This window comes from Pristiophorus japonicus, chromosome 5 (assembly GCF_044704955.1).
Source record: "Pristiophorus japonicus isolate sPriJap1 chromosome 5, sPriJap1.hap1, whole genome shotgun sequence".
Taxonomy (NCBI): Eukaryota; Metazoa; Chordata; class Chondrichthyes; family Pristiophoridae; genus Pristiophorus; species Pristiophorus japonicus.
In genome coordinates, this window is record NC_091981.1 from 306,363,958 (window position 1) to 306,378,542 (window position 14,585).

The window sequence follows — 14,585 nt, forward strand, 5'->3', positions numbered from 1 at the left end:
GCACTGACACACCGCACACCTTCTGTCCGTGGAATGGTTGAGTGAGCACTGACACACTGCACACCTCCTGTCCGTGGAATGGTCGAGCGAGCACTGACACACTGCAAACCTTCTGTCCGTGGAATGGTGGAGTGAGCACTGACACACTGCACACCTTCAGTCCGTGGAATGGTGGAGCACTGACACACTGCACACCTTCTGTCCGTGGAATGGTGGAGTGAGCACTGACACACTGCACACCTTCTATCCGTGGAATGTTGCAGCGAGCACTGACACACTGCACACCTTCTGTCTGTCGAATGGTGGAGTGAGCACTGACACACTGCACACCTTCTGTCCGTGGAATGGTGGAGTGAGCACTGACACACTGCACACCTTTTGTCCGTGGAATGGTGAAGTGAGCACTGACACACTGCACACCTTCTGTCCGTGGAATGGTGGAGCACTGATACACTGCACACCTTCTGTCCATGGAATGGTGGAGCACTGACACACTGCACACCTTCTGTCCGTGGAATGGGGGAGTGAGCACTGACACACTGCACACCTTCTGTCCGTGGAATGGTGGAGTGAGCACTGACACACTGCACACCTTCTGTCTGTGGAATGGTGGAGCACTGACACACTGCACACTTTCTGTCCGTGGAATGGTGGAGTGAGCACTGACACACAGCACACCTTCTGTCCATGGAATGGTGGAGTGAGCACTGACACACTGCACACCTTCTGTCCGTGGAATGGTGGAGCACTGACACACTGCAAACCTTCTGTCCATGGAATGGTGGAGCACTGACACACTGCACACCTTCTGTCCGTGGAATGGTGGAGCACTGACACACTGCACACCTTCTGTCCGTGGAATGGTGGAGCACTGACACACTGCACACCTTCTGCCCGTGGAATGGTGGAGTGAACACTTACACACTGCACACCTTCTGTCCGTGGAATGGTGGAGCGAGCACTGACACACTGCACACCTTCTGTCCGTGGAATGGTGGAGCGAGCACTTACACACTGCACACCTTCTGTCCGTGGAATGGTGGAGCACTGACACACTGCACACCTTCTGTCCGTGGAATGGTGGAGCACTGACACACTGCACACCTTCTGTCCGTGGAATGGTGGAGCGAGCACTGACACATGCACACCTTCTGTCCGTGGAATGGTGGAGCACTGACACACTGCACACCTTCTGTCCATGGAATGGTGGAGCGAGCACTGACACACTGCACACCTTCTGTCCGTGGAATGGTGGAGTGAGCACTGACACACTGCACACCTTCTGTCCGTGGAATGGTGGAGTGAGCACTGACACACTGCACACCTTCTGTCCGTGGAATGGTGGAGCGATCACTGACACACTGCACACCTTCTGTCCGTGGAATGGTGGAGTGAGCACTGACACACTGCACACCTTCTGTCCGTGGAATGGTGGAGCGATCACTGACAGACTGCACACCTTCTGTCCGTGGAATGGTGGAGCACTGACCAACTGCACACCTTCTCTCCGTGGAATGGTGGAGCGAGCACTGACACACTGCACACCTTCTGTTCCTGGAATGGTGGAGCACTGACACACTGCACACCTTCTGTCCGTGGAATGGTGGAGCGCTGACACACTGCACACCTTCTGTCCGTGGAATGGTGGAGTGAGCACTGACACACTGCACACCTTCTGTCCGTGGAATGGTGGAGTGAGCACTGACACACTGCACACCTTCTGTCCGTGGAATGGTGGAGCGATCACTGACAGACTGCACACCTTCTGTCCGTGGAATGGTGGAGCACTGACCAACTGCACACCTTCTCTCCGTGGAATGGTGGAGCGAGCACTGACACACTGCACACCTTCTGTTTCTGGAATGGTGGAGCACTGACACACTGCACACCTTCTGTCCGTGGAATGGTGGAGCGCTGACACACTGCACACCTTCTGTCCGTGGAATGGTGGAGCACTGACACACTGCACACCTTCTGTCCGTGGAATGGTGGAGTGAGCACGAACACACTGCACACCTTCTGTCTGTGGAATGGTGGAGTGAGCACTGACACACTGCACACCTTCTGTCCGTGGAATGGTGGAGCACTGACACACTGCACACCTTCTGTCCATGGAATGGTGGAGTGAGCACTGACACACTGCACACCTTCTGTCCGTGGAATGGTGGAGCACTGACAAACTGCACACCTTCTGTCCGTGGTATGGTGGAGCGAGCACTGACACACTGCACACCTTCTGTCCGTGGAATGTTGGAGTGAGCACTGACACACTGCACACTTTCTGTCTGTGGAATGGTGGAGCACTGACCAACTGCACACCTTCTGTCCGTGGAATGGTGGAGCGAGCACTGACACACTGCACACCTTCTGTCCGTGGAATGGTGGAGTGAGCACTGACACACTGCATACCTTCTATCCGTGGAATGGTGCAGCGAGCACTGACACACTGCACACCTTATGTCTGTCGAATGGTGGAGTGAGTTCTGACACACTGCACACCTTTTGTCCGTGGAATGCTGGAGTGAGCACTGACACACTGCACAGCTTCTGTCCGTGGAATGGTGGAGCACTGACACACTGCACACCTTCTGTCCGTGGAATGGTGGAGTGAGCACGAACACACTGCACACATTCTGTCTGTGGAATGGTGGAGTGAGCACTGACACACTGCACACCTTCTGTCCGTTGAATGGTGGAGCACTGACACACTGCACACCTTCTGTCCGTGGAATGGTGGAGTGAGCACTGACACACTGCACACCTTCTGTCCATGGAATGGTGGAGTGAGTACTGACACACAGAAGACCTTCTGTCCATGGAATGGTGGAGCACTGACACACTGTACACCTTCTGTCCGTGGAATGGTGGAGTGAGCACTGACACACTGCACACTTTCTGTCCGTGGAATGGTGGAGCACTCACACACTGCACACCTTCTGTCCATGGAATGGTGGAGCACTGACACACTGCACACCTTCTGCATTGGAATGGTGGATCGAGCACTGACACACTGCACACCTTCTGTCCGTGGAATGGTGGAGCGAGCACTTACACACTGCACACCTTCTGTCCGTGGAATGGTGGAGCACTGACACACTGCACAACTTCTGTCCGTGGAATGGTGGAGCACTGACACACTGCACAGCTTCTGTCCGTGGAATGGTGGAGCGAGCACTGACACACTGCACACCTTCTGTCCGTGGAATGGTGGAGCACTGACACACTGCACACCTTCTGTCCATGGAATGGTGGAGCGAGCACTGACACACTGCACACCTTCTGTCCGTGGAATGGTGGAGTGAGCACCGACACACTGAACACCTTCTGTCCGTGGAATGGTGGAGTGAGCACTGACACACTGCACACCTTCTGTCCGTGGAATGGTGGAGCGATCACTGACACACTGCACACCTTCTGTCCGTGGAATGGTGAAGCACTGACACACTGCACACCTTCTCTCCGTGGAATGGTGGAGCGAGCACTGACACACTGCACACCTTCTGTTCCTGGAATGGTGGAGCACTGACACACTGCACACCTTCTGTCCGTGGAATGGTGGAGCACTGACACACTGCACACCTTCTGTCCGTGGAATGGTGGAGCACTGACACACTGCACACCTTCTGTCCGTGGAATGGTGGAGCGAGCACTGACACACTGCACACCTTCTGTCTGTCGAATGGTGGAGTGAGCACTGACACACTGCACACCTTCTGTCCGTGGAATGGTGGAGTGAGCACTGACACACTGCACACCTTCTGTCTGTGGAATGGTGGAGCACTGTCACACTGCACACCTTCTGTCCGTGGAATGGTGGAGTGAGCACTGACACACTGCACACCTTATGTCCGTGGAATGGTGGAGTGAGCACTGACACACTGCACACCTTCTGTCCGTGGAATGGTAGAGCACTGACACACTGCACACCTTCTGTCCGTGGAATGGTGGAGCGAGCACTGACACACTGCAGACCTTCTGTCCGTGGAATGGTGGAGCGATCATTGACACACTGCACACCTTCTGTCCGTGGAATCTTGGGTGAGCACTGACACACTGCACACCTCCTGTCCGTGGAATGGTGGAGTGAGCACTGACACACTGGACACCTTCTGTCCGTGGAATGGTGGAGTGAGCACTGACACACTGGACACCTTCTGTCCGTGGAATGGTGGAGTGAGCACTGACAAACTGCACACCTTTTGTCCGTGGAATGCTGAAGTGAGCACTGACACACTGCACACCTTCTTTCTGTCGAATGGTGGAGTGAGTACTGACATACTGCACACCTTTTGTCCGTGGAATGGTGGAGTGAGCACTGACACACTGCACACCTTCTGTCCGTGGAATGGTGGAGCACTGACACACTGCACACCTTCTGTCCATGGAATGGTGGAGCACTGACACACTGCACACCTTCTGTCCGTGGAATGTGGGAGTGAGCACTGACACACTGCACACCTTCTGTCCGTGGAATGGTGGAGTGAGCACTGACACACTGCACACCTTCTGTCCGTTGAATGGTGGAGCACTGACACACTGCACACCTTCTGTCCGTGGAATGGTGGAGTGAGCACTGACACACAGAAGACCTTCTGTCCATGGAATGGTGGAGCACTGACACACTGTACACCTTCTGTCCATGGAATGGTGGAGCGAGCACTGACACACTGCACACCTTCTGTCCGTGGAATGGTGGAGCGAGCACTTACACACTGCACACCTTCTGTCCGTGGAATGGTGGAGCACTGACACACTGCACACCTTCTGTCCGTGGAATGGTGGAGCACTGACACACTGTCTGTCCGTGGAATGGTGGAGCGAGCACTGACACACTGCACACCTTCTGTCCGTGGAATGGTGGTGCACTGACACACTGCACACCTTCTGTCCGTGGAATGGTGGAGCACTGACATACTGCACACCTTCTGTCCGTGGAATGGTGGAGTGAGCACTGACACACTGCACACCTTCTGTCCGTGGAATGGTGGAGTGAGCACTGACACACTGCACACCTTCTCTCCGTGGAATGGTGGAGCGAGCACTGACACACTGCACACCTTCTGTTCCTGGAATGGTGGAGCACTGACACACTGCACACCTTCTGTCCATGGAATGGTGGAGCACTGACACACTGCACACCTTCTGTCCGTGGAATGGTGGAGCACTGACACACTGCACACCTTCTGTCCGTGGAATGGTGGAGCGAGCACTGACAAACTGCAGACCTTCTGTCCGTGGAATGGTGGAGCGATCATTGACACACTGCACACCTTCTGTCCGTGGAATGGTGGAGCGAGCACTGACACACTGCACACCTCCTGTGCGTGGAATGGTGGAGCGATCATTGACACACTGCACACCTTCTGTCCGTGGAATGGTTGAGTGAGCACTGACTCACTGCACACCTTCTGTCCGTGGAATGGTCGAGCGAGCACTGACACACTGCAAACCTTCTGTCCGTGGAATGGTGGAGCGAGCACTGACACACTGCACACCTTCTGTCCGTGGAATGGTGGAGTGAGCACTGACAAACTGCACACCTTTTGTCCGTGGAATGGTTGAGTGAGCACTGACACACTGCACACCTTCTGTCCGTGGAATGGTGGAGTGAGCACTGACACACTGCACAACTTCTGTCCTTGGAATGGTGGAGCACTGACACACTGCACACCTTCTGTCCGTGGAATGGTGGAGTGAGCACTGACACACTGCACACCTTCAGTCCGTGGAATGGTGGAGCACTGACACACTGCACACCTTCTGTCCGTGGAATGGTGGAGTGAGCACTGACACACTGCACACCTTCTATCCGTGGAATGTTGCAGCGAGCACTGACACACTGCACACCTTCTGTCCGTGGAATGGTGGAGTGAGCACTGACACACTGCACACCTTCTGTCCGTGGAATGGTGGAGCACTGACACACTGCACACCTTCTGTCCATGGAATTGGTGGAGCACTGACACACTGCACACCTTCTGTCCGTGGAATGGGGGAGTGAGCACTGACACACTGCACACCTTCTGTCCGTGGAATGGTGGAGTGAGCACTGACACACTGCACACCTTCTGTCTGTGGAATGGTGGAGCACTGACACACTGCACACCTTCTGTCCGTGGAATGGTGGAGTGAGCACTGACACACTGCACACCTTCTGTCCATGGAATGGTGGAGTGAGCACTGACACACTGCACACCTTCCGTCCGTGGAATGGTGGCGCACTGACACACTGCAAACCTTCTGTCCATGGAATGGTGGAGCACTGACACACTGCACACCTTCTGTCCGTGGAATGGTGGAGCACTGACACACTGCACACCTTCTGTCCGTGGAATGGTGGAGCACTGACACACTGCACACCTTCTGTCCGTGGAATGGTGGAGTGAACACTGACACACTGCACACTTTCTGTCCGTGGAATGGTGGAGCACTGACACACTGCACACCTTCTGTCCATGGAATGGTGGAGCACTGACACACTGCACACCTTCTGTCCGTGGAATGGTGGAGCGAGCACTTACACACTGCACACCTTCTGTCCGTGGAATGGTGGAGCGAGCACTGACACACTGCACACCTTCTGTCCGTGGAATGGTGGAGCGAGCATTTACACACTGCACACCTTCTGTCCGTGGAATGGTGGAGCACTGACACACTGCACACCTTCTGTCCGTGGAATGGTGGAGCACTGACACACTGCACACCTTCTGTCCGTGGAATGGTGGAGCGAGCACTGACACACTGCACACCTTCTGTCCGTGGAATGGTGGAGCACTGACACACTGCACACCTTCTGTCCATGGAATGGTGGAGCGAGCACTGACACACTGCACACCTTCTGTCCGTGGAATGGTGGAGTGAGCACTGACACACTGCACACCTTCTGTCCGTGGAATGGTGGAGTGAGCACTGACACACTGCACACCTTCTGTCCGTGGAATGGTGGAGCGATCACTGACACACTGCACACCTTCTGTCCGTGGAATGGTGGAGTGAGCACTGACACACTGCACACCTTCTGTCCGTGGAATGGTGGAGCACTGTCACACTGCACACCTCCTGTCCGTGGAATGGTGGAGTGAGCACTGACACACTGCACACCTTATGTCCGTGGAATGGTGGAGTGAGCACTGACACACTGCACACCATCTGTCCGTTGAATGGTAGAGCACTGACACACTGCACACCTTCTGTCCGTGGAATGGTGGAGCGAGCACTGACACACTGCAGACCTTCTGTCCATGGAATGGTGGAGCGATCATTGACACACTGCACACCTTCTGTCCGTGGAATCATGGATGAGCACTGACACACTGCACACCTCCTGTCCGTGGAATGGTGGAGCGATCACTGACACACTGCACACCTTCTGTCCGTGGAATGGTTGAGTGAGCATTGACACACTGCACACCTTCTGTCCGTGGAATGGTGGAGCACTGACACACCGCACACCTTCTATCCGTGGTATGGTGGAGCGAGCACTGACACACTGCACACCTTCTGTCCTTGGAATGGTGGAGTGAGCACTGACACACTGGACACCTTCTGTCCGTGGAATGGTGGAGTGAGCACTGACAAACTGCACACATTTTGTCCGTGGAATGGTGAAGTGAGCACTGACACACTGCACACCTTCTGTCTGTCGAATGGTGGAGTGAGTACTGACATACTGCACACCTTTTGTCCGTGGAATGGTGGAGTGAGCACTGACACACTGCACACCTTCTGTCCGTGGAATGGTGGAGCACTGACACACTGCACACCTTCTGTCCATGGAATGGTGGAGCACTGACACACTGCACACCTTCTGTCCGTGGAATGTGGGAGTGAGCAATGACACACTGCACACCTTCTGTCCGTGGAATGGTGGAGTGAGCACTGACACACTGCACACCTTCTGTCCGTTGAATGGTGGAGCACTGACACACTGCACACCTTCTGTCCGTGGAATGGTGGAGTGAGTACTGACACACAGAAGACCTTCTGTCCATGGAATGGTGGAGCACTGACACACTGTACACCTTCTGTCCATGGAATGGTGGAGCGAGCACTGACACACTGCACACCTTCTGTCCGTGGAATGGTGGAGCGAGCACTTACACACTGCACACCTTCTGTCCGTGGAATGGTGGAGCACTGACACACTGCACACCTTCTGTCCGTGGAATGGTGGAGCACTGACACACTGTCTGTCCGTGGAATGGTGGAGCGAGCACTGACACACTGCACACCTTCAATCCGTGGAATGGTGGTGCACTGACACACTGCACACCTTCTGTCCGTGGAATGGTGGAGCAATGACATACTGCACACCTTCTGTCCATGGAATGGTCGAGCACTGACACACTGCACACCTTCTGTCCGTGGAATGGTGGAGCACTGACACACTGCACACCTTCTGTCCGTGGAATGGGGGAGTGAGCACCGACACACTGCACACCTTCTGTCCGTGGAATGGTGGAGTGAGCACTGACACACTGCACACCTTCTGTCCATGGAATGGTGGAGCACTGACACACTGCACACCTTCAGTCCGTGGAATGGTGTAGCGAGCACTGACACACTGCACACCTTCTGTCCGTGGAATGGTGGAGTGAGCACTGACACACTGCACACGTTCTGTCCGTGGAATGGTGGAGTGAGCAGTGACACACTGCACACCTTCTGTCCGTGGAATGGTGGAGCGATCACTGACACACTGCACACCTTCTGTCCGTGGAATGGTGGAGTGAGCACTGACACACTGCACACCTTCTGTCCGTGGAATGGTGGAGTGAGCACTGACACACTGCACACCTTCTGTCCGTGGAATGGTGGAGCACTGACACACTGCACACCTTCTGTCCCTGGAATGGTGGAGTGAGCACTGACACACTGCACACCTTCTGTCCGTGGAATGGTGGAGTGAGCACTGACACACTGCACACCTTCTCTCCGTGGAATGGTGGAGCGAGCACTGACACACTGCACACCTTCTGTTCCTGGAATGGTGGAGCACTGACACACTGCACACCTTCTGTCCATGGAATGGTGGAGCACTGACACACTGCACACCTTCTGTCCGTGGAATGGTGGAGCACTGACACACTGCACACCTTCTGTCCGTGGAATGGTGGAGCGAGCACTGACAAATTGCAGACGTTCTGTCCGTGGAATGGTGGAGCGATCATTGACACACTGCATACCTTCTGTCCGTGGAATGGTGGAGCGAGCACTGACAAACTGCACACCTCCTGTCCGTGGAATGGTGGAGCGATCATTGACACACTGCACACCTTCTGTCCGTGGAATGGTTGAGTGAGCACTGACACACTGCACACCTTCTGTCCGTGGAATGGTGAAGCACTGACACACCGCACACGTTCTGTCCGTGGAATGGTTGAGTGAGCACTGACACACTGCACACCTCCTGTCCGTGGAATGGTCGAGCGAGCACTGACACACTGCAAACCTTCTGTCCGTGGAATGGTGGAGCGAGCACTGACACACTGCACACCTTCTGTCCGTGGAATGGTGGAGTGAGCACTGACAAACTGCACACCTTTTGTCCGTGGAATGGTTGAGTGAGCACTGACACACTGCACACCTTCTGTCCGTGGAATGGTGGAGTGAGCACTGACACACTGCACAACTTCTGTCCGTGGAATGGTGGAGCACTGACACACTGCACACCTTCTGTCCGTGGAATGGTGGAGTGAGCACTGACACACTGCACACCTTCAGTCCGTGGAATGGTGGAGCACTGACACACTGCACACCTTCTGTCCGTGGAATGGTGGAGTGAGCACTGACACACTGCACACCTTCTATCCGTGGAATGTTGCAGCGAGCACTGGCACACTGCACACCTTCTGTCTGTCGAATGGTGGAGTGAGCACTGACACACTGCACACCTTCTGTCCGTGGAATGGTGGAGTGAGCACTGACACACTGCACACCTTTTGTCCGTGGAATGGTGAAGTGAGCACTGACACACTGCACACCTTCTGTCCGTGGAATGGTGGAGCACTGATACACTGCACACCTTCTGTCCATGGAATGGTGGAGCACTGACACACTGCACACCTTCTGTCCGTGGAATGGGGGAGTGAGCACTGACACACTGCACACCTTCTGTCCGTGGAATGGTGGAGTGAGCACTGACACACTGCACACCTTCTGTCTGTGGAATGGTGGAGCACTGACACACTGCACACCTTCTGTCCGTGGAATGGTGGAGTGAGCACTGACACACTGCACACCTTCTGTCCATGGAATGGTGGAGTGAGCACTGACACACTGCACACCTTCTGTCCGTGGAATGGTGGAGCACTGACACACTGCACACCTTCTGTCCGTGGAATGGTGGAGTGAGCAGTGACACACAGAAGACCTTCTGTCCATGGAATGGTGGAGCACTGACACACTGTACACCTTCTGTCCATGGAATGGTGGAGCGAGCACTGACACACTGCACACCTTCTGTCCGTGGAATGGTGGAGCGAGCACTGACACACTGCACACCTTCTGTCCGTGGAATGGTGGTGCACTGACACACTGCACACCTTCTGTCCGTGGAATGGTGGAGCAATGACATACTGCACACCTTCTGTCCATGGAATGGTCGAGCACTGACACACTGCACACCTTCTGTCCGTGGAATGGTGGAGCACTGACACACTGCACACCTTCTGTCCGTGGAATGGGGGAGTGAGCACCGACACACTGCACACCTTCTGTCCGTGGAATGGTGGAGTGAGCACTGACACACTGCACACCTTCTGTCCATGGAATGGTGGAGCACTGACACACTGCACACCTTCTGTCCGTGGAATGGTGGAGCGATCAATGACACACTGCACACCTTCTGTCCGTGGAATGGTGGAGTGAGCATTGACACACTGCACACCTTCTGTCCGTGGAATGGTCGAGCGAGCACTGACACACTGCACACCTTCTGTCCGTGGAATGGTGGAGTGAGCACTGACACACTGCACACCTTCTGTCCGTGGAATGGTGGAGCACTGACACACTGCACACCTTCTGTCCCTGGAATGGTGGAGTGAGCACTGACACACTGCACACCTTCTGTCCGTGGAATGGTGGAGTGAGCACTGACACACTGCACACCTTCTCTCCGTGGAATGGTGGAGCGAGCACTGACACACTGCACACCTTCTGTTCCTGGAATGGTGGAGCACTGACACACTGCACACCTTCTGTCCATGGAATGGTGGAGCACTGACACACTGCACACCTTCTGTCCGTGGAATGGTGGAGCACTGACACACTGCATACCTTCTGTCCGTGGAATGGTGGAGCGAGCACTGACACACTGCACACCTCCTGTCCGTGGAATGTTGGAGCGATCATTGACACACTGCACACCTTCTGTCCGTGGAATGGTTGAGTGTGCACTGACACACTGCACACCTTCTGTCCGTGGAATGGTGAAGCACTGACACACCGCACACCTTCTGTCCGTGGAATGGTTGAGTGAGCACTGACACACTGCACACCTCCTGTCCGTGGAATGGTCGAGCGAGCACTGACACACTGCAAACCTTCTGTCCGTGGAATGGTGGAGTGAGCACTGACACACTGCACACCTTCAGTCCGTGGAATGGTGGAGCACTGACACACTGCACACCTTCTGTCCGTGGAATGGTGGAGTGAGCACTGACACACTGCACACCTTCTATCCGTGGAATGTTGCAGCGAGCACTGACACACTGCACACCTTCTGTCTGTCGAATGGTGGAGTGAGCACTGACACACTGCACACCTTCTGTCCGTGGAATGGTGGAGTGAGCACTGACACACTGCACACCTTTTGTCCGTGGAATGGTGAAGTGAGCACTGACACACTGCACACCTTCTGTCCGTGGAATGGTGGAGCACTGATACACTGCACACCTTCTGTCCATGGAATGGTGGAGCACTGACACACTGCACACCTTCTGTCCGTGGAATGGGGGAGATAGCACTGACACACTGCACACCTTCTGTCCGTGGAATGGTGGAGTGAGCACTGACACACTGCACACCTTCTGTCTGTGGAATGGTGGAGCACTGACACACTGCACACTTTCTGTCCGTGGAATGGTGGAGTGAGCACTGACACACAGCACACCTTCTGTCCATGGAATGGTGGAGTGAGCACTGACACACTGCACACCTTCTGTCCGTGGAATGGTGGAGCACTGACACACTGCAAACCTTCTGTCCATGGAATGGTGGAGCACTGACACACTGCACACCTTCTGTCCGTGGAATGGTGGAGCACTGACACACTGCACACCTTCTGTCCGTGGAATGGTGGAGCACTGACACACTGCACACCTTCTGCCCGTGGAATGGTGGAGTGAACACTTACACACTGCACACCTTCTGTCCGTGGAATGGTGGAGCGAGCACTGACACACTGCACACCTTCTGTCCGTGGAATGGTGGAGCGAGCACTTACACACTGCACACCTTCTGTCCGTGGAATGGTGGAGCACTGACACACTGCACACCTTCTGTCCGTGGAATGGTGGAGCACTGACACACTGCACACCTTCTGTCCGTGGAATGGTGGAGCGAGCACTGACACATGCACACCTTCTGTCCGTGGAATGGTGGAGCACTGACACACTGCACACCTTCTGTCCGTGGAATGGTGGAGCGAGCACTGACACATGCACACCTTCTGTCCGTGGAATGGTGGAGCACTGACACACCGCACACCTTCTGTCCATGGAATGGTGGAGTGAGCACTGACACACTGCACACCTTCTGTCCGTGGAATGGTGGAGCACTGACACACTGCAAACCTTCTGTCCATGGAATGGTGGAGCACTGACACACTGCACACCTTCTGTCCGTGGAATGGTGGAGCACTGACACACTGCACACCTTCTGTCCGTGGAATGGTGGAGCGAGCACTGACACATGCACACCTTCTGTCCGTGGAATGGTGGAGCACTGACACACCGCACACCTTCTGTCCGTGGAATGGTTGAGTGAGCACTGACACACTGCACACCTCCTGTCCGTGGAATGGTCGAGCGAGCACTGACACACTGCAAACCTTCTGTCCGTGGAATGGTGGAGTGAGCACTGACACACTGCACACCTTCAGTCCGTGGAATGGTGGAGCACTGACACACTGCACACCTTCTGTCCGTGGAATGGTGGAGTGAGCACTGACACACTGCACACCTTCTATCCGTGGAATGTTGCAGCGAGCACTGACACACTGCACACCTTCTGTCTGTCGAATGGTGGAGTGAGCACTGACACACTGCACACCTTCTGTCCGTGGAATGGTGGAGTGAGCACTGACACACTGCACACCTTTTGTCCGTGGAATGGTGAAGTGAGCACTGACACACTGCACACCTTCTGTCCGTGGAATGGTGGAGCACTGATACACTGCACACCTTCTGTCCATGGAATGGTGGAGCACTGACACACTGCACACCTTCTGTCCGTGGAATGGGGGAGTGAGCACTGACACACTGCACACCTTCTGTCCGTGGAATGGTGGAGTGAGCACTGACACACTGCACACCTTCTGTCTGTGGAATGGTGGAGCACTGACACACTGCACACTTTCTGTCCGTGGAATGGTGGAGTGAGCACTGACACACAGCACACCTTCTGTCCATGGAATGGTGGAGTGAGCACTGACACACTGCACACCTTCTGTCCGTGGAATGGTGGAGCACTGACACACTGCAAACCTTCTGTCCATGGAATGGTGGAGCACTGACACACTGCACACCTTCTGTCCGTGGAATGGTGGAGCACTGACACACTGCACACCTTCTGTCCGTGGAATGGTGGAGCACTGACACACTGCACACCTTCTGCCCGTGGAATGGTGGAGTGAACACTTACACACTGCACACCTTCTGTCCGTGGAATGGTGGAGCGAGCACTGACACACTGCACACCTTCTGTCCGTGGAATGGTGGAGCGAGCACTTACACACTGCACACCTTCTGTCCGTGGAATGGTGGAGCACTGACACACTGCACACCTTCTGTCCGTGGAATGGTGGAGCACTGACACACTGCACACCTTCTGTCCGTGGAATGGTGGAGCGAGCACTGACACATGCACACCTTCTGTCCGTGGAATGGTGGAGCACTGACACACTGCACACCTTCTGTCCATGGAATGGTGGAGCGAGCACTGACACACTGCACACCTTCTGTCCGTGGAATGGTGGAGTGAGCACTGACACACTGCACACCTTCTGTCCGTGGAATGGTGGAGTGAGCACTGACACACTGCACACCTTCTGTCCGTGGAATGGTGGAGCGATCACTGACACACTGCACACCTTCTGTCCGTGGAATGGTGGAGTGAGCACTGGCATACTGCACACCTTCTGTCCGTGGAATGGTGGAGCACTGACACACTGCACACCTTCTGTCCCTGGAATGGTGGAGTGAGCACTGACACACTGCACACCTTCTGTCCGTGGAATGGTGGAGTGAGCACTGACACACTGCACACCTTCTGTTCCTGGAATGGTGGAGCACTGACACACTGCACACCTTCTGTCCATGGAATGGTGGAGCACTGACGCACTGCACACCTTCTGTCCGTGGAAT